This window comes from Taeniopygia guttata, chromosome 1A (genome assembly GCF_048771995.1).
Source record: "Taeniopygia guttata chromosome 1A, bTaeGut7.mat, whole genome shotgun sequence".
NCBI lineage: Eukaryota > Metazoa > Chordata > Aves > Passeriformes > Estrildidae > Taeniopygia > Taeniopygia guttata.
Genome location: NC_133025.1, coordinates 4662026 through 4686738, shown reverse-complemented (window position 1 = coordinate 4686738; position 24713 = coordinate 4662026).

The following is a 24713-nucleotide window of genomic DNA, read 5'->3' as shown; positions in this document are numbered from 1 at the left end:
TAGTGGCAATGCCCTTTTTTTAACCAGGGATGGACTGTACACACCTTGGTAATTAAAGCTCATAGTTTCTTCTCAAGGAACTTGAACCCAAGTCTCAAGTTATGGGTGAATATTCACAGTGCAAGGTTTCAAGACAGACCTGTCTAAAGTTCTCTTGTTGGAGCAGTTTTATTTGTATAATATATTTCACTATTTCCTGTGTCACAGGGAGAATGATTTCTAGTTCAGTGGTTAGTATTCACCTGGAAGGGGAAGTCCTCAGTTCCTGTGCCTGCTTCTATGAATGTTTCTTGTATTTTTCATTTAAGTATTCATTGATGTGGATAATGGAAGCCAGGCCCTCTGCTCCCAAATGAAAGACTATACCACGAAGATACATAGTCATTTGCATAGGTTTGCCATCTTCCTGTTCCCATGAATATTTAATTAACCTATGCAAAGTGAAATGGTTTCAATATGAGGAACTGAGAATGCCCTGCCCTAGAATATTCTTTACCCTAGTGGTTAGGGCAGTCAGGGAAGTGGAGAGACAAGTTCAAATCCCCTTAAGCAGAAGAGGGATTAAACCTGGGTCCTCCAGAGCTTGGTGGGTATTCTCAGCACAATGTTATTGGTGAGAAAAAAAAAAACAAAAAAAAAAAAAAAGCAGCATCTCTGCTTCATTTTCTTGCCTGAGCTAATGGGATTCCCTGCCAAAATGCTTATCGTATTGAAAGATCATCACAGAGTGTGACTGATACAATCTTTATTAGAAAACAAATTATTTCACCATGAACTTTGAAAGAAATGGAGTAAATGGTGACATCAAAATGGCTTACCACAAGGGAGCATACTCACACCTGTGTTATTTGTGATCTACACACAAAATCTACCAATCTGTAATGACAGAAAAAATTAAAGTTACCAGAATTCAACCTCTAAGTCAAGGACTTGTCCCAAAAAAAGGCCACGACACCATCAGCACTCAACCAGATCTCAGAATATCATATGACAAATTAATGAAATTACACTATGGATATGATGCTATCTGGCCTCTTTCCTCTTTAAAGTTCCAGGCCCAAGAAATAGAATAAAATTTCCAAAGAGATGTGAATCAAAATCCTGATTGCTTGGAACAGACATTGGACTACTTACCTTTCCCCAGGGCACAGATAGAAAAGACAAAATGTAAGGTTAACCTGTAATATAAATTACTGAAGAAACACATGAATTCCAGACTGAAGGTCAGTTCTGCAATGCTGCAAACCATGGCACTTGCATCCTGTTATCCAGTAGATAAATATTTATGTCACACATAAAAAAGCACTGATATATCAGTACATATAAAGAGGTTAGATATCCTGTTGAATGAAAGTGATTTTTTTATGCATGCCTTAGGCCAGCTGAGGGAAGCATTCTGTATCTCCTAGCTGGGATCACCTGACTAGGGAAATGGATGGGAAAAAAAAAAAAAAGTAGAAAAAAAAAGCAAAAAAGCAAACACCAACAGGAAGAAAAGAGAGGAGGAAAGAACTAAAAAGATTTGAGGCATGCTATTAAATGTCCAGAGTTCCCTGGATTGGTAAAATTCAATCAGTAATATACCTATTCCCGAGCCCAGTAAATTTTAGATAGATCTGACTGATAAATTTCTATATCCTGCAATTTCCAATTACTGTGAAATATTTATTTTCATCATTTCTTACTCACTTTCCATTTAAGCTCATCTGAAATGAAAAAGAAATGAAAACCAAATTAAAACCAAATTATCCAAAACTTAATTTGGATAATTTTTTGTGAGACTGTCATTTATTGACAAAAGCCTCTCTATATATTCAATTCTCCATATTAACATCATATCTGCTTGATGTCAACCCCCGTCAGTGGGGGTCTCAGGTGGCTGCACCACCCTCTGATAGCTCTGGAGATCTTTAGGCAAGAACATCTTCATGCCCAGTCAGCCCATAAGACAGATTAAATGCAGAGCTCCACAAAAAAAAGCCCCAGCAGACAGGCCATTCTTTGTCAATCCCAGCACAAACTTTGATGAGGTATTTTACAGCCAGCATTCTTGGAGAGCGAGCACAGACTTGCACAAATACGGATCTTGCCTGTTTAGGTTATGAGCTCTCTGGGGCAATGACTTTCTCTTCGGATGCAGGTATCCACTTCATAGCACCAGTCCTGCTGTAATAAAGCTAATAAGAATAGTAACAACAGCAATAATAATAATAGAAATAATAATAATTTCATCCAGGATGCTTCCTAGAAGAGCTGAAGGGCAGCAGGTGTGTTGGGGAAATAACATAATACATCAAATCCTGCGCAGCGAGCACATGAGCGTGTGATATCAAAGACACTACCTATGAAATTAATTTGCCAGTGACACTGCCTTGCCTACCATCCCTGGGCGTTGTGAGAATTAATTAATGCTTGCAAATCGCCTGGAGAACTTCAGAGGGAAGGCGCGTTATGTATGCAAAGCCCTGCTGCCTTTCCCTGGTGCGGGCTGCACACCTGTGCCCGTTGCATCATGTGCCGCCTCTGTCTGGTCGCCGAGTGCTGGCGGTGCTCATGTGGCCTCGGCATGATTGATGGCTGGATTCAGGTACTGGGAGCTCTCCCCTGTCAGCAGGGAGCTTGTCTCCACACGCCTGTGCGCCATCAGCCTCTTTCCTCCCGGCGCAGTTGTCAGCTTTCCCAAAACAATGATTACCTTTCCCCAGAAACAAACCTCCTTCCTGACACCTCTCCCAGCTGGAGTCTTGCTCCTTTGTCAGGGTCTGTTCCCTACCTCCCAGGGCTCGTGTGGAACTTCATTCCTTCATGTTTGTGAAACACGCCAGAGTGAAAGTGCAAGAATAGAGTGGTGCATGTTCTTTATTTATGATCACTTTTATCAACTGCAGCCATGCAAGATGCCCAGAGTGTACCTCAGAGGTCACTTCACCCCTAAGGGATGGACAGCAGCACTGGAGGCGTTAGCAGGAGCAGCAAGGTGAGGCTTCTCCACCTTCAAAGTGTCCATCCCTAACCTCTGAGGACCTGAACATGCCTGCAGGCCACGGCAGCTGCTCTGAAGGGGGATGCAGGAGCCTTATCACTGCAAGCCCAGTGCTGAAAGGACTTTGAGTTACCAATTTCTTCTTACACTGAAAATAATTTCCAGTTGCAGCAAATAATTACAATGAAGTAAAAATCTTATTTAAGTGCTCTTTTCTTCTCTTTCTAAATCCAATGCATTGTTTTAAAGCATTAAGATCACTTTGGTTTTGTGGGATATTTCTTTTAATGTACATATTTAGGCTGAGTTTCCAGGTTATCCTTGACCTATCATGGTACACCAGCTGTGCTTTTATTTTCCTCAAAAGAAGTGGGGAGAGGACGCTTGTTTCCAGCCACTGCTCCCTCCTCCTGGCTATACAGCCATACCATAGCTGGAAAGCTGTATCCTTATGTTGCTGAGTGATTTTCAGCAGCAAGCATTGGCAGCCACCTGCCTTGCCCTGTTCCAGCTGCACTCAGCAATGTGTGGAGGGGAAGGAAGAAGAAGCAGGAGAGCACATTGGAAGGAGCCGAGGCTCCTTTCATCATCTCTTCTGTGCTTCAGAACTCACTAAATAAAGCTCAGCCTTTCTCAGGGCTACAGAGAGGTGAAACCCAGGATATGGTCCCGCTGAATCTGAAGCTCTCAGTCACAAAGTCAGAATTAATTATGAGATGTAATCTTGCCCTTAATCTCAGATTCTTTTCATAGGCCACTGACTATAATATCTATATTTAATAAAAGGATCACAAGAACTTCCCTATTCTACAGTTAAAAATTCTCTCAGACTTTTCTTAACTCACAGCAGAATAGATTTATTTGGGAATCCTTTTTTTTGACCAAAACTCCCGTACATATGTCACCTTCTCATAAAAATCAGCTTATTTTTGATATTCAAAAATTTTGCATGTTCACAATGCTGACGGAACTTATCAGTGCTGGTGGTGATCACAGAATCACAGAATTTATGTGTAGGGGAGATCCCTGAAGATTACCCTGTCTATCTCCCCTGCCAGGCAACATCTTGCAATGTTTTACAAAATCTTCTCAGAGGACACAAACTTATTATTTCTTTTTTTTCCTTCATGGTTAGCTTTAGTCAAATGCTTTCAGCTTTTTGTTTATTCTATCTCTGCTGTAGATTTGTCTGAGTAGTCCATTTAAAAATTATTTTGTGTGCGATGAGAAATAACATTATTTTCTTTTTCCAAGGATAAGAATTGTCTAATTTTCCCCTTCCCCTTACCTCCAGAAAAGCTGGTGTTTGAAAAACCTTCAATTTCCATTAAGCAGTGATTCTGATGGATAATTAGAATTTAATTTCTCTGACCAGCATCCTCAGGGGCATTCAGATGTCCTCTGCTTCACCATTCCTGTTTCACATGAACAGGAGTACTAATCTCTTCCTGTTCTACCCAGATGTTGGAAAGCTGAGTGCTTAAAAGCGTGCTCAGCTCCTGCAGTGGTTAGACAGGGCCCTCAAGGGAGAACATCAGCACTCCCTGCAATCTCCCTTTGGCTTTCCCATTTACCCTGCTCCTCCTTTTCCATGCTTTGCATGGGTGCTTGGCTTCTACCTCCTCTGAAGAGCTTCAGCTCAGCCCATTCCATGCCCAGGGGCAACTAATAAAGGTCAATCTCAGATATAATGAAAGGGGACAATGAGGCTGTTCTGGGCACTCCTAGTTTTCCCCACTGCTTCTCACGAGCTCTGCAGGTTCTTCTGGTTGCTCCACCAGGCCTGAATGTCAGGGGGAGGCTGTTCCCACCACCATCCCCAGCTGTTCTTCAACAGTCATGCCCTTTGAAGATGTGCATAGTTATCATGTTATTTCAAAATACCAAAGGTCACATTATCTTTCCTTTTCCTTTCCTCCTCTCTGCAAAATAAGGGCAGGAGCAATGACTGAGTAAACAAGAAGGAGCGGGTTTGCAGAGCTGCTGTGAGGGACTGGGGGACTCCACCAGACTGGTCTCTTGCAACAACTCCCTTTTTCCCCCCTCACCCTGCAAATTAAAGTTTCAGAGGTCTGAAAGATGTTCTAGTGCAAAGCATTTTCCCTACATCTGTGCTGTCCCCTTTGTCACAGAAAATCTGGTTAGATGTCCAGACACTCAGGAGCCAATGAAAAGTTCAATTTTTCCTGCATGTTTTATTCAAAATTCCATGCTGGAGCAATAGAACTGATTGTCAGCAGTCATATTAAACCACAGGAGGCATTGTAAATCACATATGTGAGGATCTGGGAAATAAAGATGTGTGTAAGTCACGGACCACTCCAAATTCTTGATGACCCTCTGCCAAAACAGGAATCAGAGCTGTCTTAAGTTCCTCCTTTTGCAGCCTACAGTACAGCAAGGCTCCTACTTACTTTTTCTGTGATTCCCATGAGGTATGTTGGCCCTGAAGGATAAGAACTGCAGATCTCCTTGGCAATTGCATCATGCAAGTAGAAGGTCTACTGGGTAGAGCTGGGCCCTTAAGAAATATTTTTATGGGACTTCTGAAAAGCAGGTGGTCTGACACACAGAAAGCACATTAACACTAATGAAGATAAAAAATTTCACAGAAAGATAATTGTTTGCCTAGCAGCTGAATTTGTTTCATTCTCAAGTTGTAATTAAGGGAAAAGTTGCAGTTTAGAATGCAATCTGGTTTTCCCTCTTTTTTTTTTTTTCTTGCCTAATAAGCAGAGCAAGAAGTTGATTCATTTTTATCTACAAGGGAGAAATGTATCATTTTACCCACACCTGATTTAACTGAAATGAGTGGAAGACAGATAAACAGCTGGAGAAACCTGAGAAAAAAACCACAGAATTCAATTTACCATAATCTTGCATTCCTGGGAAAGAAAAATAGAAAGAAAGAAAAATAAATAAAAACAAAAAGTGAGGAGACGGCCATCGACAAGCAAGTTTATATCTTAAGATGTTGGGTACTTAAAGCTCTTTTCTCCAACAGCAAGTAAGGATGAGAAATTTCTAAAAACCCAGGTTTTCTAATTGTTACTACGATTTACTGTCTGTATGTGTGCAATGCTTAGGAGTTGTATACTTAGCAATCTAGCAGTCACACAAAACTTAAGGATGTCAAAAAACAAAACTGGTCTCAGATCACTGTGTGCTGCTCAAAAGAGCAAAGAAACATGGAAGAAAAAGAAAGGGTCTGCTCCAGAAAGGCTGCAATCAAAGCAGAAGGCAGGCAATGAAAAGCAGTCCTTCCTTCAGGATAAAGACAAGGAAAGAACAGGGCAATACTGAATAAAGAGCAATTTTCTCATGAGAGACATGTCAGGTTCTTGAATTTTGTTAAATGAGGAGCAGTGACAGTCTGTTGTATCAAAATTGAAAAGAAGGTTCATTGGATAGGGACAGAATTGCAGAAAGATAAACTTGTTTCCAGGCATAGAAAATAGCATTTATCTCTGCAACAACTTACCATAAAATAAAAAGTTTGGATTATCAATTTGGATTTCAAATTATTTGAACTCAGTTTAAAAAATCGAGTATTGTTTTTCCTTTAAAATCCATAATATTTGTGCACAGACTTCAGAATGTATTCAAGTGTACAGATCAAATGGGGAGAGATGTCTGAGTACCTTTGAGAATCTGGGTCTCATGTTCACTCTCTTTTGATGAGCATTGCTGCAATGTTATAAACATTGACCTCCTGGGTACACCTGAAGGTTTATATGGAATATGACATTTTCTATACCAGTGACTGGGTTTAAATGCATCTGAAAAGACAACGGTTATTTACATGAAAAGGAAGAACTACCTATCTATAATTTGCTTTTATTGAATACTTATTCTTAATTTCACCAAGTTCAGATCTGTAAGAAGTAAATGTATCTTCCCCTTCATTTCTCCATCCACCTGAAAAAGCCTCCAACTGTTTCTTGGAATCTTGCTAAATCTTCAGGACACCAGTTAGTGAGATTGAGGTAACCTGGGAGCAAATCACAGGAGCCAGGCAGGAACAAGCAATCATTCGATGTCGCAAATGCAACTGCGCAGAGCAGTGTGAGCTAAACTGCTCCGACCACTTGACCCATCACTGAATATTTCAGATGTTCCCTCCTCTACAAAGAGCTTCTCCAAAGACCCCAAAGCTTGAAATTGTCTGGACAGCGACTCAGCTTTTGCGATCAGAATTTCTTTCTAGATTGTGAGCCTCAGAATGAATGAATAGATTGGTTTTCTTAAAATTAACCAGATCAAATTTTAGCAATTAATTAATGCTTAAATGTAAGTTATGAGCACTTTTAAAGATTAAAATTGCACTTATTTTTAAAGCAATAGTGATTAATTATTTTCCAGAGATATTTTTTCTGATAAACAACCCCTGCTATAAAGGTTATTTTTTTCTTCCTTCCTCCCAAATCCTTCATGTACTGTTTCTCTTTCCGTGCTTTCCGTTCGCCCATGTAGAGTAGCAATTTTTGGCACATCAAGCACATTAGATAATTATATGTCAGCTGAGAAACTCTCAGCTTCTTGTCACTAGTCTATAAAGCTCTCTGTAATGTTGTAATACAATATCACTGATATCTCAAGGAGATAACATGTTAAGTGTCTACTGGCTATATAATTTGAACCAAAAATTAACAAAGAGAACTGATCTTTTGGTAAACATACAGTATATTTTTGTCATCTCTTCCTGATAGTGGTTTTGATAAGCAGATTTAGATGTGGTGTTATCCTCTGATTGCTTTTGCAGTGTACTTGCAAGACAGGGAACTCCTTCATAATCCCTCAGACAGATGGTTGAGAGGAATTTCCCAAGTACCCACAGATCAAAGATTGTTCCCTGTAAATGGTGATGGTTGCTGATATTACAAATCCACCCAGACATTTTATTCTTCCTGATTCTAAACACCCTTTCACTTCTCTCTGCCCAGCGTGGATTCCCATTAGGTGGGAAGAACAATTTTAAGCAATCAAGAGTCAGTGTGATAACCTTAGATTGCTCGTTAAGGACCAGGTTGTGAATGAGGGGTAGATGACAGAGATCTATGAAATCAAAGAGGCATGGAAATGACGAGCAATTGTTCTCTGTCTTTTCCAAAACAAGAGCAAGGGGACATCAAATGGAACATGGAGGAGACGGGTTCAAAACAAACAAAGGGAAATGATTCTTCATACAATGTATAATTAAGCCGTGGAACTCCTTGCCACAGGATGTTGTGGATGCTGTAAATTTACATGGGTTCAAAAAGGACTGGACAAGTTCATGAAAGAAAAATTTTTCAAGAGCTATTAAATACAAAGACATTACCTCTGGCTCCGGAAGACGCTGCAATGCAAATCTCAAGATGTTGTGAGAGTGTTCTGAGGAAGTCTCACTTTGCTATTTTACTTTTCCCCAAGCATGTATTAATTCTTGGCCCCTGTCAGAAAGAGGTACATGTGTTAGATGGATCTCTATATAGCTGATACAGCTCTTTTTATGTCCTTGTTTCACACAGCTGTCTTATTCTGGGAGGGGATCAAGTAATGGCCACACCATACTATTCACTTTAAATATTCTTTCTCCACTTAGACCAGTAAGTAGTCTGAAAAGTAGTGTGTTGATAAATATTTTTATTTTAGGCACTTTAGGTTCCAAATTTTCTGCCTGAAAGGTACAGAAAATTGCAGCTTTCTGGCTGGCTCAAGAGAGAAGGACATAGTAGGTTCTAGAGATACATCTCCTCCTCACTCTCCAGCTAATGACATGGACAGGCTTCTGTAAAAAAGTGGGGTGTCTCTCTAAGCTCTTCACCTCTCTGGGCTGTCTAAATAATCACCCCAGCACTAAATAGTTAGTGATTCAGAAGCAGAAACACACATTTGGGATGTTTGACTATGTGAAAATTGGCTGGGAATTCCCCCAAGATTTTTATTCCTGTTACTTCTAGCAGTTGGCAAGCCTACCAGTGCCTCCTCGAATAGAACATTGCCTGGTAATGAGGAAAAGTGGAGAAAAGTTGAGGAAAAGTGCCTCCATCCTGAAAGCACTGCCTGATGCTCCACCCGATAGCCTGTCCATTTGAAAAGAGGGAAAAATATCCCCTCCTCGCTACCATTTATTAGCAGCTGGGTTTGGGGAGAGTTAACACAGAGAACAAGTCCTGTCATGCTCTGAAATATTCCTGCATCTGCACAGGACAAAACCCTCGTTAGCCAACCCCTGGGCCCTGCAGGCTTGGCCATTTTTGTGGGTTAATATTGGTGGTGAGGAGCCAGAGAGCCACTGCAAACTGAGCTCTGGCTGTGTGATGAACACCCCCATCCCGTGGGATCTAACAGCTGAAGAGGAAACTTAGCTTCAGGGCCATTGCAGGTGCCCCAAACTGAACACCCCAAAAGCATGGAGGCACTCAAAAATTAAAATCCCCACTGAAGGATTTAACCTGGGTTTCAAAAGCCATTCCTTTCCCTTCCCAGAACCCCTAAAAAGCCTTTTGGGCAAGGAAGGCAACTCTTCAGGCTCCACGGGTATTATTATTATTTGGAAGCCTGTTTTGTGTTTGGAGTTGGCTGCTCCTTGGGTTCACCCAGGCAGTTTAGTGCATGCATGCCGAGGTGTATATTGGATGTGCCTAATAGCTGCAGTAGGTGGAGAGGGAGGAAGCTGTGATCCAAATGATGGGAACTCCTGGAGGGAGTTGTCTTGCCACTGGCATGCTGTCAGTGTGCCAATAAATGAGAAAGTTGAGATGATCAGAGGCAGCTATCTAAACAAACTAGGGTGAAAACTCCCAGCCTGCGTGGCAATCAGGCACAGGAAGCTCATTCAGCAGCCATCCAGCTTCTTCCCATGGTTCAGGTTTGGTATTCTATGAAACATGAAATAGGCAGAAAATATCCCCATGCCCAAAAAAAGGCCCTGTGGCTGTTGTCCTTTCTGTCATGCCATTGCTTCTGTACAAGCACCTCTCAGGGGATCAGTAGTGGGAAACATGAAATGAAAGGCAATTCACAAGCTCTTTGTGTGTCAATTTACAAGCACCAAAATTAGCCACTGAGTAGCATTATCCCAATTCTGGAAGAGAAAGAGTTGCTCCTTAAGGTGTTGCAAATCAGTGACAAATTCACTGATGTTGTGGCACTCCAGATTTCTTCCCTGCACAGGCACAAACCTGATCTCAATGGCTGTGAGGAAGTCAACAAGAGTTAGGAAGATATAGAAATTACATATTAATGCTGCATGGGCAGGTAACATCCATAGCTGGCTGATCAAATGCCTAGCTGCTTTTAAAAATGTATAAATATACAAAAATATATTAATATGTAATATCTATAAATATGTTTACAAAAGTTCAAATGCACAGCTAGCTTTGACTGCTGTTTAAAGTCTCAATATTCTTAATAGGCAGCAAGGGAGCTGAATTTTCATGTCTTATTTTTTATCTAGCAAAGCTAGAAATGCAGAGATTACTCTGGTCATCAGTGTCTTCTGTGTTCCACTTTTGGATTAAATGTTCAAAGAAGATAGAATGACCCTGTATTTTAACTTTTAATCCATTGAAGTGGGTGACACAAATCTCTTCCAATAAGAATGGGAAGATCTGAAAGAGAGTTTCCAAGATATCAAGTGGGTGTTTCAACCGACTGTTGGAGATGTGGCTCATGGACTGACAAGATGCCTGTGAAACCTGAGTGAAAGACAGTATATGCCTCCAAATCTGGAGTTGGGCACCTGGTTTCCAAGAAGAAAAGAGCACAAAGCCTCACACCTAATTGGCCTTGCTGCCCTCAGACTGGGTTTTGCCTTGTGCTGTCAGTGTTAAACCCTTCCAGAAGCGCTTGGTGCCCAGTGCATTGCATAAAAGCCTACTTGCCTAAATTGGGCAACTCGATATCAACAAAGCTCCTAAGAACTAAAAGCTACTGAATTCCAAGTTGTGATAGGTAAGTCCTTTGGTAAATGTAGATCTTTAATACCATGCTAGTGGCAGAAGAGCTGGAATAGTTTAGAATAGAAAAAGAATCAGTGCTTTAATCCTTATTCATGGGTATCCAGGATCTTTAAAATCTGCAGTCTCTCTGAATCAATTTAGTTTATTTAGCACAACTAAGATACATTTGATCTCCTAAAACTGCCAACCTTCTTGTTCCTCAGTCAGGCTGTTTATCACCTTTTACACAAGAGAGTTCTGCTGTCTGTCTGCCTCTCCCTCCCTCCAGCTGAAAATCAGCCCTGTCCAGGAAATAATAGAATGAAATACATTCAATGTCCCCTCCTCTAAATTGTATTAAATATGCCCAATTGAGCACCATAAACACAATCACAAGACTTCTGAGTTCAACTGCAAACCCTCAAAGCTATGTGCTAATGACAGATGGTCAGTAAATAAACCAGGCTTCCCCAGTCAAGTGGCATTTGCAGACTCATCAATAAGATCCTGAGATTTATAGTCAGTAATGATTTTGCAAAAAACACAAACCGAACAAAATACCCCACCTACAGTATCTTCAGCTTCACCAGATTTCAACAAAAAACTGTTAAAGCTCCTTGGTGATTTATGGAGCTGGGAGAAACAACCTGTATTGGATGTTTATGACAGCTTCACTTGGATATTCCTGATGTGCATAAACACAGAAACCTATATATTATGACTGTATATTCAGTGACATACAGATAAGAGATGCTTGAATGATCAGAGAGACAGAGAATCTGCTTCAAAAGAGGAGACAAAAGGGTGGTCTAAGGGTCAAAGCACAGAGTTCCCACAACCAGCTGTCCCAGCTCTGCTGAGAACCAGAATAGAGCTGACAGTGATTTGCAGGGCCCCAGATCACCTCACTGCAGACCAGCACACTGTCCTGCACAGGCATATCAGTTATTCACTGGTGTCTTTAGTGCTACACCAATGCAACATGTCTGAACACAGCTTGTTGACTTTAAAATGCTCAGCAACAAAGGATTATAGGGGTTAAAAGTGCCCTGTATAAATACTTTGAGACATAACCAAGGGAGAGTAGCAAAAGCTCTCTGAGCTAACGGCCAATGCTCTTACCAAAACCATTGGTATTAATGTCCAAGATTACAACTAAAAAAAGGTCTACAAAACTTCAGTCACCTAGGGAGAGCAAAAAAGACAACAGGAGTTTTGAAATAATCAGCTGGTGAAAGGTATTGGTGTTATGACTGCCTAGAAAGTGCTGCAACACACAGATATATTGCGTGTCCTATTTACTCTGGAACAGTAAACACTCTCCAGAATGGCATGTGTACTTCACTGCATCATTTCAGAGCAGAGGTTCTATGGGGGAAGTTCTTTTCCATACTGAGGGATGACAGGGGTGTCAGAAATTCTGGGGCTTTAACATAAACTGCAAATTTCCAGGATTTATAGTACCCAACTAGGAGATAACAGTGGTATTCCTGTAACGTTTTTATTTCTCCTCGAGAAGTTCTTCCACGCTAGGCCGTGAGGCTGAATTTTCTTGGTTCATGGAGTAAATACTTGTGGAGAGTGCAATGATACTGTGAATACCAAGTCAGTGAAGGCAGACACTTTCCATATGAGTGTTTTTTTAGGCCCACATCCAGCATCTCACAGCAAACACAACAAAAATCTCCAAGGATTTGTCTTGCTCATCAAATCCTAGGCTACTGGGTTGACCCAACCTGAAGAACTGTGTTCCCAACAGAGAACTTTGACACATATGAGCACGACCATCTTCCATCTGCCCTCACCTACATCTGTCCAAGGACACAGCTCAAGGGCTCTCAGCTTAAATCCTCTTGGACTTTCTGTCTCTTTGCTTTGTTAGTGGTGGAAACTTTTGCCTGGATCTCAGGAAAGAAACTGAAAAGGGCTCTGGGCAGGGACTATCTGTGCTGGAGGAACTTTTTGCTCAAGCCTGACTTCAGGTTTCACCTCCAAGCAAAGTGAGATCAGGCTCTAACCCAACTTCTGCCCAGTTAAATAAATGAGCTCAGGCTTAAATGATATCCCAGAATAGGTGGGGTTTTTTTCCCTGCATGGATGATCAAGCATTTTGGATTAAAGTTTGGGTAGCTTGTTTATATACAGGAGACAAATCCTAAACTAATATGAAAAGTATTCTACCCAAGAAACTTGAACAGGTAACTTAACTCAGAAGCTGACACCAGCTTTATAATTTTTAAAGGTTATTTTTACTGCTAAATCTTAAATGTTCAGGTTTGCTGAGAAGAGTTTATTTCCTATAACAGAGAAAGGGCAAAAATAAGCGTGAGACATGGGGAAGTTTTTCATTAAAATATGTTTAGTATTTCAGATATTTAAATTCTGCTAAAAATTCAACATAATGCTTTTTTTGCTGACTTTTAAAATTATTATTTACAGTGCTACAAGAGATTATTTTGTCATGAAAGACTGTGCTGATCTGATTTTTCCCCAGTTGTTGAACCTGGGGTACATTCTAGTGTGAATGCCTGAGAGCCAGAAAGCAATAATGATTAAAAATGCATTATTTTATATTCCTTATTGTCCATAAGGAAAAAAATTACACATAAAGAAGTAAAAATAATGACAACAAATAGCTTTAAAAATAGTTTGTTCATAAATAAAAATATATCATGACCTTAATAGGAGACCCACTTTTCCAGCCACCCTCTTTTTAAAAATTCTCGGTATTCCCAAATTTGGATTTTTTTAACTGTCTGTATTTTAACCTGCCTCCTTAAGTGTGTACACAGTGTACACTTTTTTTCTCCCTAATGTTCAAATTTAAGCCCCTCTGTGTGCCTTCCATGCCGAAGTTTATAACCTCAGCCTGCACAAGTCCAGTGCAGAAAGATCTACAGCCTCCAGGCAGAGCGAGGAAGCTCTTTAAAGATGAATCATTTTCATAAATGAGTGCAGAGGGAGGTCAAGCCAGGGGACACAGAAGGTTACATGTGTGGCTGCGATAAGGCCTCATTCATCCACTTCTTACTGTCAGGTCTTGATGGGTGAACATTGCCTTGAGCTCCCATAAAACATGTTGTTTGCAGAAAACTTGCAGGTGGTTCATAAAAAAGTCCAAACTGTTACCAAGAAATTTATCTCTCAACTGCTGGATCTGTTTATAATAGAAGTGAAGGATCTCATAGAGAAATTAAGTATCAGAGACTGACTTATATTGGCTCTCCAGACTGAAAAACCCAACCTGCCTTCCAAATGCTGCACTAAAAATGTCAAAGCAATTGTATTGATGACATCTTGACAAGATACTGTACAAGACTGTTAAAAATACAACAACAACAACAAAAGAATGTTGCCTGTTTATGGAAAACTTGTCCCTGGGGAAGGATGTGGGTATTTAAGAGAGTTTTATGGAGGAAATTCAATCTGTTCTCCCTGAAACATTTGATTTTAGAGACTGTCAATCTTTTATTACTGTGGTGCCCATTTGAAAGTCAGTTTTTAAAAGGGTGTCATTGTTTCTCCCTGTGTTTCAAAGCATATATTCAGATAAAACTGGGTTGTGTTGGCAGGGAGAAAAGGTGAGGGTTCAGATGAATGGAGGAGGCATCATAGAATGGACAGTTTGATGTTGTTGTGGATATTTATCCACTGAGGGCCAGATTTGAGACCTTTTGTAGTCAATGATGCCTCTCTTTTGACTTCACTAGACTTTTATCTCCAAGGAACTGTACAGAGACCTCCAGCTGGTTTCACAAAAACTACCCTACAGCCATCAAATAGTAGCAGCTTTCAACATGTACCAACGTGAAAAGTGTTCACATTCATGTTCAAAAGTCCCTCATACTTCCCTCTCTCCTCCACACAAAAATACAAAGTTAAGTTTTCTACATTCTCCAGAACTTGTTCTCCCATGCTTTCGTATTCATAGATTTTTGTGGCCCAGAGGAACCATTATGATAATCTGGTGTGACCTCCTGAAATCAATGTATCAATGGGATTGCACCAATATTATGGGAACAGTGTTTGGCCTCTAGATATCCTGCCATATAGAGACAACTCTGAATGAATTAAAATGGGATAGGGCATTCATTATAAATTATTCGCTTTGGGGGTTATACATCCAACATTCAGCCACACTCGGGGTTTTTTTACTGGAGTCAAAAGAAGAAAAATAGTTTTCCCAGAAGGATCTTTGCATAACTTCCCTGTGTCCATCTCAGTGCTGTTGTTGCAGTTCTTGTGCAGAACATGACAGGAGACCAAAGTTGTAGTTAATGGCTTCTTAAAGGTTTGGATCAAAAGAATTAGTTTTTTCACTACATATTCTCCTGTCCAGTTCTTTCTCACCAACTTCTCTTGCAACTGAACTCTCCATTATCTGTGTGCAATGCCCATGGGGTGTCACTCTACCCAGTCACCTGCAATTATGTCACTGGTACAGCACAGGTCTGGTGCTCCGTCCTCAATGAGTTGCTCAAACATCTCATGCACCACTCAGGACTTCCCCACTGATTTATGCAAAATACACCTAGACACAGAGGGGTCAGCACTGGGTGTCGGGCTGTAATAGCCCCATGCTGCCCATTTCCAAGGATGAATGTGATGCCATCTAACTCAGATCCCCTTAAAACTCAGACACCCTTAAAAACACAACCTCAAAGTCTGCTGTCACACGACAGAGAATCTCAAATTGTACTGGGTCAAGGTCATTGCAGGAAATTGCTGTAATATCAGTAAAATAAAGCCTCATGTTAACAAATACCTGAGAATACCAAAGCATAAAGGAACCCTTGGTCCATAAGATCCATATTTCACTTCCAACATCCCCAGGCCAACATTAATGATTTTAATAGGGGCACATCCACTTCTACAACCTAGAGCAGCTTTCACTCTCACAAAGTGTCAATGACAATCACAGGGCCCCAGATACAATGTAACTGCTTTTTAATTAAAGGACATTTAATAAGAATTGCTGGTAAACAAACATCAGGTGATTATAGGATGACATCTCTCTACAGATTACTGAGTAATTGCACTTCTCTGACCCAAAAGGAATTTCCATGCAACTTGCAGTGAGGCTTAGAAGACAGAGATAATTAGGTCTTTATTCTCTGAAGCTTTTAGTCTTTTTTTTTTCCTTCACTTCCAAGCATACGTAAATTATCAGAGGCTGCATCACCCCTAACACATTAAGCCCCACTTAGAGAGATAGTAACTTTCTTGGTTCCCCACAGCTGCTCATCTTCCTTCAGCTGCTGCCACGCTTTCATTAGCTTCAGCTTTGAAACTCCAACAGCACTGAGGCAAAACTCACCTCATCTGTCCACTCCTCTGCAAGATCTGCCCTTTGAAAGCTCTGAAAAAAGCACTGTATTATAAATACAATTTCCCATTCCAAATCCACCATGCTGGAAGTGAAGATTTTACTGAAAATATTCTCTGTATGCAGCTGGAGGAAAATCTACAAGGTTTTTAAAGGGCCAGCAGCCCTCCAGATGCATCAACATTTGTTAATATTATTTGGATTATAATTTTTTCTATGAGAACAACCTGATTTCTCAAAATTAAGAGGTTTCTTGGGAGCTAGTTGACTGTGCTAATATTCTTGTAGGCAATGTTTCAAGAATACCCCAAGATTAAAGTTTGACCTTCTTTATTTTATCTCTTTGGAATTTTTTCCTTTCTTTTATTTTGTTTTCCATGTTTTGACTTTTAATATTAACTTATTGCAAGTAGTCTTCATCAATTAGAATGATGGTGCACAGCAGTACAAGATGTTCTCTATGATTTCTATGACTATGTGTGGGCATTACCAAGCCAAAGCACTTCACAGTGGGATGGGAGAGTAAAGAGACAAGGATTTCATGAGGGCGTCCACCCTGACCTTTGGCTCTGACATAACAACAAATATTTCTACATCATCCTTGACAGATATGTGTCTAACTTGCTTTGGAAAACCTCCAGTGGCAATGATTTTTTATCCCATCAAGGTTGTGTTGTTCCTCTCCCCAGGGTTAGAAGGATTTTTTTATAACTAACCTAAAACTCTTCCCATTGCAAATTAAGCCCATTCCCTCTTGTCCTACCAGCAGTGGACACAGAGAACAATTGATCACTGTCCTCTTTTAAAAACCCTATTATATGTTTGAAGACTCGTAACATGCCTCCCTTCTTTCACTGCTTTCCTAGACTAAACAAACTCAATTCCTTCAACTTTTCATTATAGGTCATGTTTTTCCTTCATGTTACTCTCCTCTGGATGCTTTCCAAATGGTTTATTACTTTTTTTTTTTTGTGTGGTGGTCAGGACTGCATACCTCAGGCCAGCTGAGTCCCCACCTGTGCCAAATGGTTCAGGCTAATGACCTCCCTTTTGATAAGTGTGTTTGTATGTTTCCTTTAAAACAGCTTGTCTCTCCATTCCATGAAATATCACAACTTCTAATTACCAAAACAAATTTTGAAATGCTGGAATTTCCCACACAATGGGAGTAATTTCTTCTCTTTGGTTCTGCTACATTTGAAAATGTTCTTGAAGTTGGAATACATGATACCTTAGGGTATTGGAATCCACACAGTTTAAATATTTGTATGGAAATCTTTTTATCTGTAGACATCATATTGTTTTATTAGCAGAGTTTCTATTTTATGTTTTGTGAGGTGGAAGGGGGTCAAACCAAAAAAAGACCCATCTATTCATTAGGCCACATCACAGGGCATCCTCTTCCCTCAGGTACCCTACCATGAAGATGACATTCAATGCATGAGGAGAGAAGCAAACAGCTGCTCAGTCCAAGTTTAGAAATCCCTGGTGACCCACCCAGCTTAAAAAGCACATGTAAATGTGTATTAAATGCTCTATATCGGCTTGGCAGATGGACACTAATGTCCAACAGTTCCCTCTACTATCAGAGGGAGTTTCTGTCCAAAACATACACTTTGAGTCAAAATCTGTGCAAATCTAGCCTTCCCTAGACTTTGAGGTCAGGTGAGACATAGCTGCTTGCTCATTGCTCTGAGATTTTGGAGGTTTGAACCCTGCACCCAGCTCTGCTTCAGGGACTGACTGTTGGGTGATTCTGAATAAATCAGTTCGCTCTGCCTCAGTGCCCTATCTGCCAAAATTGCCATGCTGTTCCACCAGGTATTCCTTCACACTGACTCATGAGATTCTCTACAGAAGAGGTAAATACTTTTTTTCTATTTAGAAAGAAAAAAATACCACTGTAAAATGTGACAGTAGATTAACTTTTATGGAGAATAGTGTCTCCCTTGATGAAATGAAATCAAATGTGTCTGAGACAGAATGGAAAAATATGGAACATGACATTCAGGAATGTCCCTTGCTCTCCTAAAAGTCTGCAGTAAATGAGACCCTGACGTGAGTATTTAAACATAATAAAAATATCCGTCTGACTGGAAAGAATCCAGAATTTTCTGAAATATTTTTATTAATATCATTTCCTCTGAAATAGCCACGGGTCTTGCTTTCCATTAACACTTTGGACTCAGAAAGCTTCAGTCTCTGTTGGGCTATATGGTTGGAAACTCCACAGAAGACCTTGGAGCTTTCCCAGTTCATGTTAGTTAGGAAACTTGGTCTTTGCTGGAAATGTCTTTTTATGATGCCTTGAGGAAGACAGTCACTGTTTAGAAGGAAAAGATGCAAAGAAAACCCTTGGATTTGCTGGCCCTGAGTTTTATCTATACTGAGCCTTGCATTTTAGGGTGTCATTGACTCCACCACGCACCCAGCAGTGATAAAAGTGTATCTGTCCCTTCATAGTAGATTATTTACAACTGAAGGGTCTTCTGTAAGAGAGGCTAAGGACTATTTCACCCCATATATTACAGATATTTAACATGGTGTATTTAAAATCCAGAGAAGCACAATCTTATGTTCCTGAGGAAACGGATTTTTTTTCCTTGACAAAGACCTACCATATAGCCTTCATCTGTCATCGTGACCATGCCACCAGAGGTCCTTAATGTCCCTTCACTGAAGAAGTTTATTTACACCTTCTAACTCCCACCTCAAAGCCTGGTCCCTTTTCCTTCCCCTGTTCTGCACTTGATCTTATCTTCTGAAACAGTCAATTCCCTTTGTCTCCTTTTGTGCCTTTGTTTTGGTATTTACAGAGTTTGGTGATAAATATCACCCCTAAATATCACCTGTGAGGGTGCTGGTCTCTGTGGTGTCTTCCACCACCCACACACACCGGCATGACCTTTTCGTGCTGTTATGTGCCAAAAGTCCCTTCCTACTGCACATTTTCAACTACATTTCCACTGCTGCTTTCTGCCTCCTTTTATTGCTGTGCATGCTCAAGAATTACCTACAACACAGCACACAGAACCACTTCAACCATGTCATCCTAAGAGATTTGCTTTAATCCTTTGAATATCCTCTTCCTTCCACTAGCAAACTTTGCTTACAACATTTTTTTTTTTGTGGGGGAGGGGGGGATTATTTTAATTTGTAAAGAATTAAATAAGTTGGTGCAAGTAATAACTGCTCATTTCAGGGTGTTTTTTTTCATGGTCACAGATGACTACAACAAAATCAGCCATTAACTTTAGCTCACCAATCCATATTCAACAGCTTCCAAGAGTAATGTCAAAGGTGGTGGAAAAATTCATATCAATTGGAATGAATTTTTGCCACCCTTCATCTTCGTGATACCTGACATCATGAATTTATCATTGAGTTCACTGAGAGCAGTTTTAGAAAAAAAAAGTATTACTTTGGTATTAAGCAGCATTAAGTAGTGGTGGAGAAATCTGAACAAAGGTGCATGAAAATAATGAAATCAAAAGTAGGAAGCCAACATGTGGTTGACCAGCTAATTTTAAATAGAAAGTTTGGGGATTTTTCAGAGTACAAGAACTCTGGATTTTAGAGAAAAGCAGACTTTACAAGAGGCACATCTCTCCTGACTGCATGCAAGCAGAGAGGTTGCTGATATGGAAAATTACTTGGCCATTGGCCAACCTATATTTAGGTTCATGTAAAGGGAACGACAAAATTTTGGAAGAAAAATCTCAAGGTAATACATTGACTAGTTATTATCACGGGGGATAAAAAGAGACAGTAAATCAAGAGAGTTTAGAAAAAGAATATTAAATATACATCAGTTAAAGATGTATTAAGTGGCAGGGCATCATCTGTGATGTGTCTTTCTAAGGCATAACAAAACAGAACAAAAAGACTTGGGTTAACAGGGCAAAAGGAAATGAAGGAAGACGAAACACACCTAGATATCAAGTCACCTAGGTAGATAGGAAATTATAAAAATGCAATAATTAAATCACAAGTATAAAATAATAAGTATTTAGGTAAGTTATAAAGATATAATTATTTTCAGAATCTACCATCTCTGGTTTAAGTCCTCTCTTTCTGAAGTCACCTTACTGCTGCCCTTGAAGAAAGAAGATGGACAAATGGACATTCCCTGAAAAAGCTGTCCCATAGGAAAAGCTATGTCTCACAAGACTGAGTGAGCACTTCAAGGTAAACTCCATCCTAGATCAGAATAATACTCTGGATTTGCTATCATGCTGTTTCCTTTTGTTCTTTGCCACCTCCATGTCATTTCTTTGGGACTGGCTCACATTGTTAAAAACAAAGTTCTCAGCCATTAGCCAGAGGGACAGCTCCAGTAAATGCAACCCAGCTTTTCCTTGGCCAATTTCCCCACAACTTCACTGCCTATGTGGTGGGAAGCATCCAGCAGCCACACTGCTCCCAAAGCATTGAGTGTCTGAATAAAAGAGGCATAACTTCACTCAATCTGTCTCTTTGCTGCTGCTAGAATTTCCTGCCCTTAGGAAAAGAGGCCATCAGTCCACAGTGGGCAGTGGACAATAAGGGTGAATTGAGATGTTTAAGATAATGGTGATGAGTGCAATCATTTTGGCACTGAAATGTCCCTCCACTTCTCAGCCCATCTCTTCCATCACACAGACAATATTTTTGGATGCAGATTAAACCGAGCCAACTGGATTTACCAAATGGGATGTGACTGTGTTTTGCCTGCCAAATTCAGCACCCCTTCATGAGTATGCACAAGTGAGTCATGATAGGGAAGGAATCAGACTGGACTGAACAGGTCTGATGTGACCTATCTGTTGTAGGGAAACTGCAACCCAGCTCCTGTTTCCTCTCCGTCCTTTTTATGGCTGGTTGCAATGTGAGATGAAACAGCAAATTAGATGGATTTTCTTCTATCTTGCAGTCATTCAGTTCTATATAATCCCTCTTTTTTTTTTTTTCCCTAATAACTGAAGACCTCTACCCATTTCTGTTGCACTGACCAATGCTACTTCCATGTCTTTTCTCATTCTTAGGTGTGTAGCTCTTTCCCCCTGGGATCTCAGAGTTCCCATGTTTGCAGCAGGCCTGATTAAGCACTGGCACACCTTTCAGCACAGCATTTGACATGGCACAGCCTTGAATAGACAGAACATTGAGCAACATGACATAGTCTGTAAAGGCTTTTGCAATATCACTGGGTATAGGCAGCCACACTCATGGACAAATCCCATCTGCTGTCAATCAGAGCTCTTCTATGGAGATTTGCAAATTTACACCAGGTGAGAACTTCTCTTGCTATTATTAATGTATTCTTCTTACCCCCCCCCCCCCCCCCACACACCTCTTGTATTTCTTGATAGGAACAGGAGAAACCATGGAAAAGAAACTGCCTCCTCAGTAATGTCTCATTGATCTAAACTGAATAATTCACAGTATCAGAAAGGTAAGTAGAGATGGAAGAGACTGAGTGTTTTTTAAAAGTCAAAAACATCTGGTTCTCATTTGTAAGAATAACTGAGTCTTCTTCAATCATTTCACCCTTTCACCCACATAGTATCTGTCCTTCCATGGTTTATGTGCTTCATCTCTCAAATCCTTTCAATGAGTGGAACTTGATATAGAAATCTAATCTTTTCTACAGCCCTTTCCCAAGGATTAGAAGAAGGACTGATTCAAAGAACTCCTACCTCAAACTCCTCCCTGACACCAACAGTACTCCAGTTTAGGGTTGTGTCAACATTTCTGACATAAACCTTTCCATTTTAAAGCCAGTATTCCCAACAGTGTGGGAATGTGGTAAGTAAGGTGTCAACCTGGGAGTAGTTTTGAGACTGACCCCAAATACAAAGGTTATTCATGGACATACAAACCTTCAGAAAGCATTTGGGGCTGGGGACAATGTGTTAGTTTTCCCAAAACTACCCAGCAAGAACTGATTTTTTGACAAAAGGATTCCTAAATATGGGAGCTTTTGTCTGGTATTTCTAAGGACTGGTTTTCAGAAACTTCTCAGTATTGACTGACTGGATACCAGACATTTTAGGTGCCCCCATATGGGTACCCAAAGGCAAAAATGTTTGTATTCCACTCAAGACTTTTGAAACTATCATGCCTCTAGCATACAGAGACTGCTTTTTATTTTTCAATTAAACCGAGGTGAGGCAGGGTGTTAGTTTAGATGTGAGGTCCAATTACATGAGTGATTTCTGAGTGGGAAGATACTAAAATATTCCCTTCCAATTTGTTAGATCAGCCACTGCACCTCTTCAGCAGGACAGCTTGAACTAAGGTTAATCTGTACTCCCATTGAGAGAAAATGCTGTTATTTGAATTTGATTATAAAGGTTTGGTAAAATCAATGGTGCCAAAGTCTCACCCAGCCTTGCCCTTGGCCACAATTGTACAACCCTGGGAGGACCCACCTCTTGTGACCCCACTGATACAGATATACATCTTTCCCCAAAAGGGAAGGATAAACAGAGGACATGGAAATCTGCCACTAGAGAAATGGAGATTAAGCACATAAATGCCTTTAAAAATAATGTTTTCAGGTGCCTCATGTTGTATCCTAACTTAAGCATTCCCTAGGGCCTCCCTTAAAGAAAAGTAATAAAGTTGGAGTTGCAGCCAGTGTTTTTATCAGCACAGTGCTGAGAAACTGTGAAAATTTCAAGGGTAGATATCCCATGTGTGTGTCTCCTGGCAGTGGGGAACATAAGGGATTTCTGCTGTCCACTCAGTTCTCCATCTTGCACTGTCTTCAAGGCTATGCTCACTGCTGAAGTATCACAATATTAACTTTATGAAAATTTCTCTGATTATTCCCTACATTTGAGATTCTTCCCCCCACTCCCCCCCTCAAAAAAAAAAACCAATTTGTAATTTCCTTAAAAATCATAATTTTTATGGTTTTTAACCAGCTATATGTTATTTGTTAAATGAAAAAGAGGTTTAGCCTTGGAAGTATGACCTGCATCCATTAGAGACAGTGGGATTGGGATTGCTCTTCAAAGGTCTGATTTACAGATGGTCAAAGTATCCAAATTACCACTGATTAGAATATGAATAAGAGGAGCTGCACATCTATGAAATTCAGGCCTCAGATGACTATCAAATAATTAAGAACAGTTAGCAGCAGCCGCTAACATAAAAATTCATCAGAATTTCACATGCTGGCACGGACTGGGGAGTCTTAAGCAATAACAGAAACTGAGTTTTACAATTAAAGCATATAGGGAGGAATTCTATTCCTGATAAAATCTGTGGGAAAGTTGCCACTGAATTCAATATGACCACCAAGATGTGCCCATAATTATTAGCAGTGCATGAAGCACTTTGGACACTTGATAAAGCTGCATAAATGAATTGTTGTGCTTCCACAGGGAGGAACTGGACATTGCATAACAGGTTTGTTGGCTTTGTTACAGGAATAGTCCGCAGGACAGCAATTCCATTTCACCACACTTTTTGAGGTTTGAAATTTGTTTCCCTTCCACATTGGAGGGAAGAAAAGAAGAAGAAAATAAAAAAGCTTTTCAAATAGTTTGTCAAATTAAATGTCACTGGAATTTTAATGACACTTTCATGCTATCCATGTAAAAGAAACCTGAGACTCTGCTTCTCCTGGAATACTGTCTTTGACTAGTCCTGAACCTCAAAAATCTCTCCAAGAGAAGTGTCAACAAAGCTTCTCTACAAAATGCTTCACCTTTGATGCAACATGTTTTAACAAAATGTGTTTAATTAACAGCTCTAATTAGTATGTAGCACGCAATTCCAGAGGTGAAAAGAAACTCTGCTGCATACCAAGAACCTTCCATCACAAGATAAATTCTCCTGGGGTTTTTTGGGTTCCCTGCCTTCCTCAGTTGCTGCTGACAGCAGGTATGGACACTATCAATGGCCCTGCAGAACTTCTAGGCCAATGCACTCCACTGTAGCTGAAGAAATTTTGAAATGAAAACTCAGAATCTCCCAAGAGATCCATTAGAGATCCAGTTTTGTCCAGAGATATGTCTTGAGCACTTGACATTTATTATATTTTGTACAACTAAAGAGTAAATGGGAAACCTACAGTGTGATGATGTTTTGAGACTTGAGTCTTGCAGACTTGGTTGCCTACTCAGCCAGAAAATTTCACTGTGACCTGCTTCTGAATTTGTTCCATCCCTGCGAAATTGAAGAAAAACATGATCTTAAAGACTGAATGTATTAAACTGGAAGGTGCTGAATTTTAGGGATGAGGTACAAAGGACAGATACTTTGATAATCACAGAGACAAGGAGTGATTCAGATTGGAAGGATCTATTATTAATTGCTGGTTGACTTCAGAGCTTTGTGCTGTGAAAACGAGCAACTAATTCTTTTTCTGTGTTATTGTGATATTTACTGGTTTTTCCTAAGGACCCATTTCCCAAACTCAGTTCAGTTTGTTGGGTTTTTTGCAAAAAGATTTATTTTAAGCAAAATGTCATGTCTAGTTGAGCAA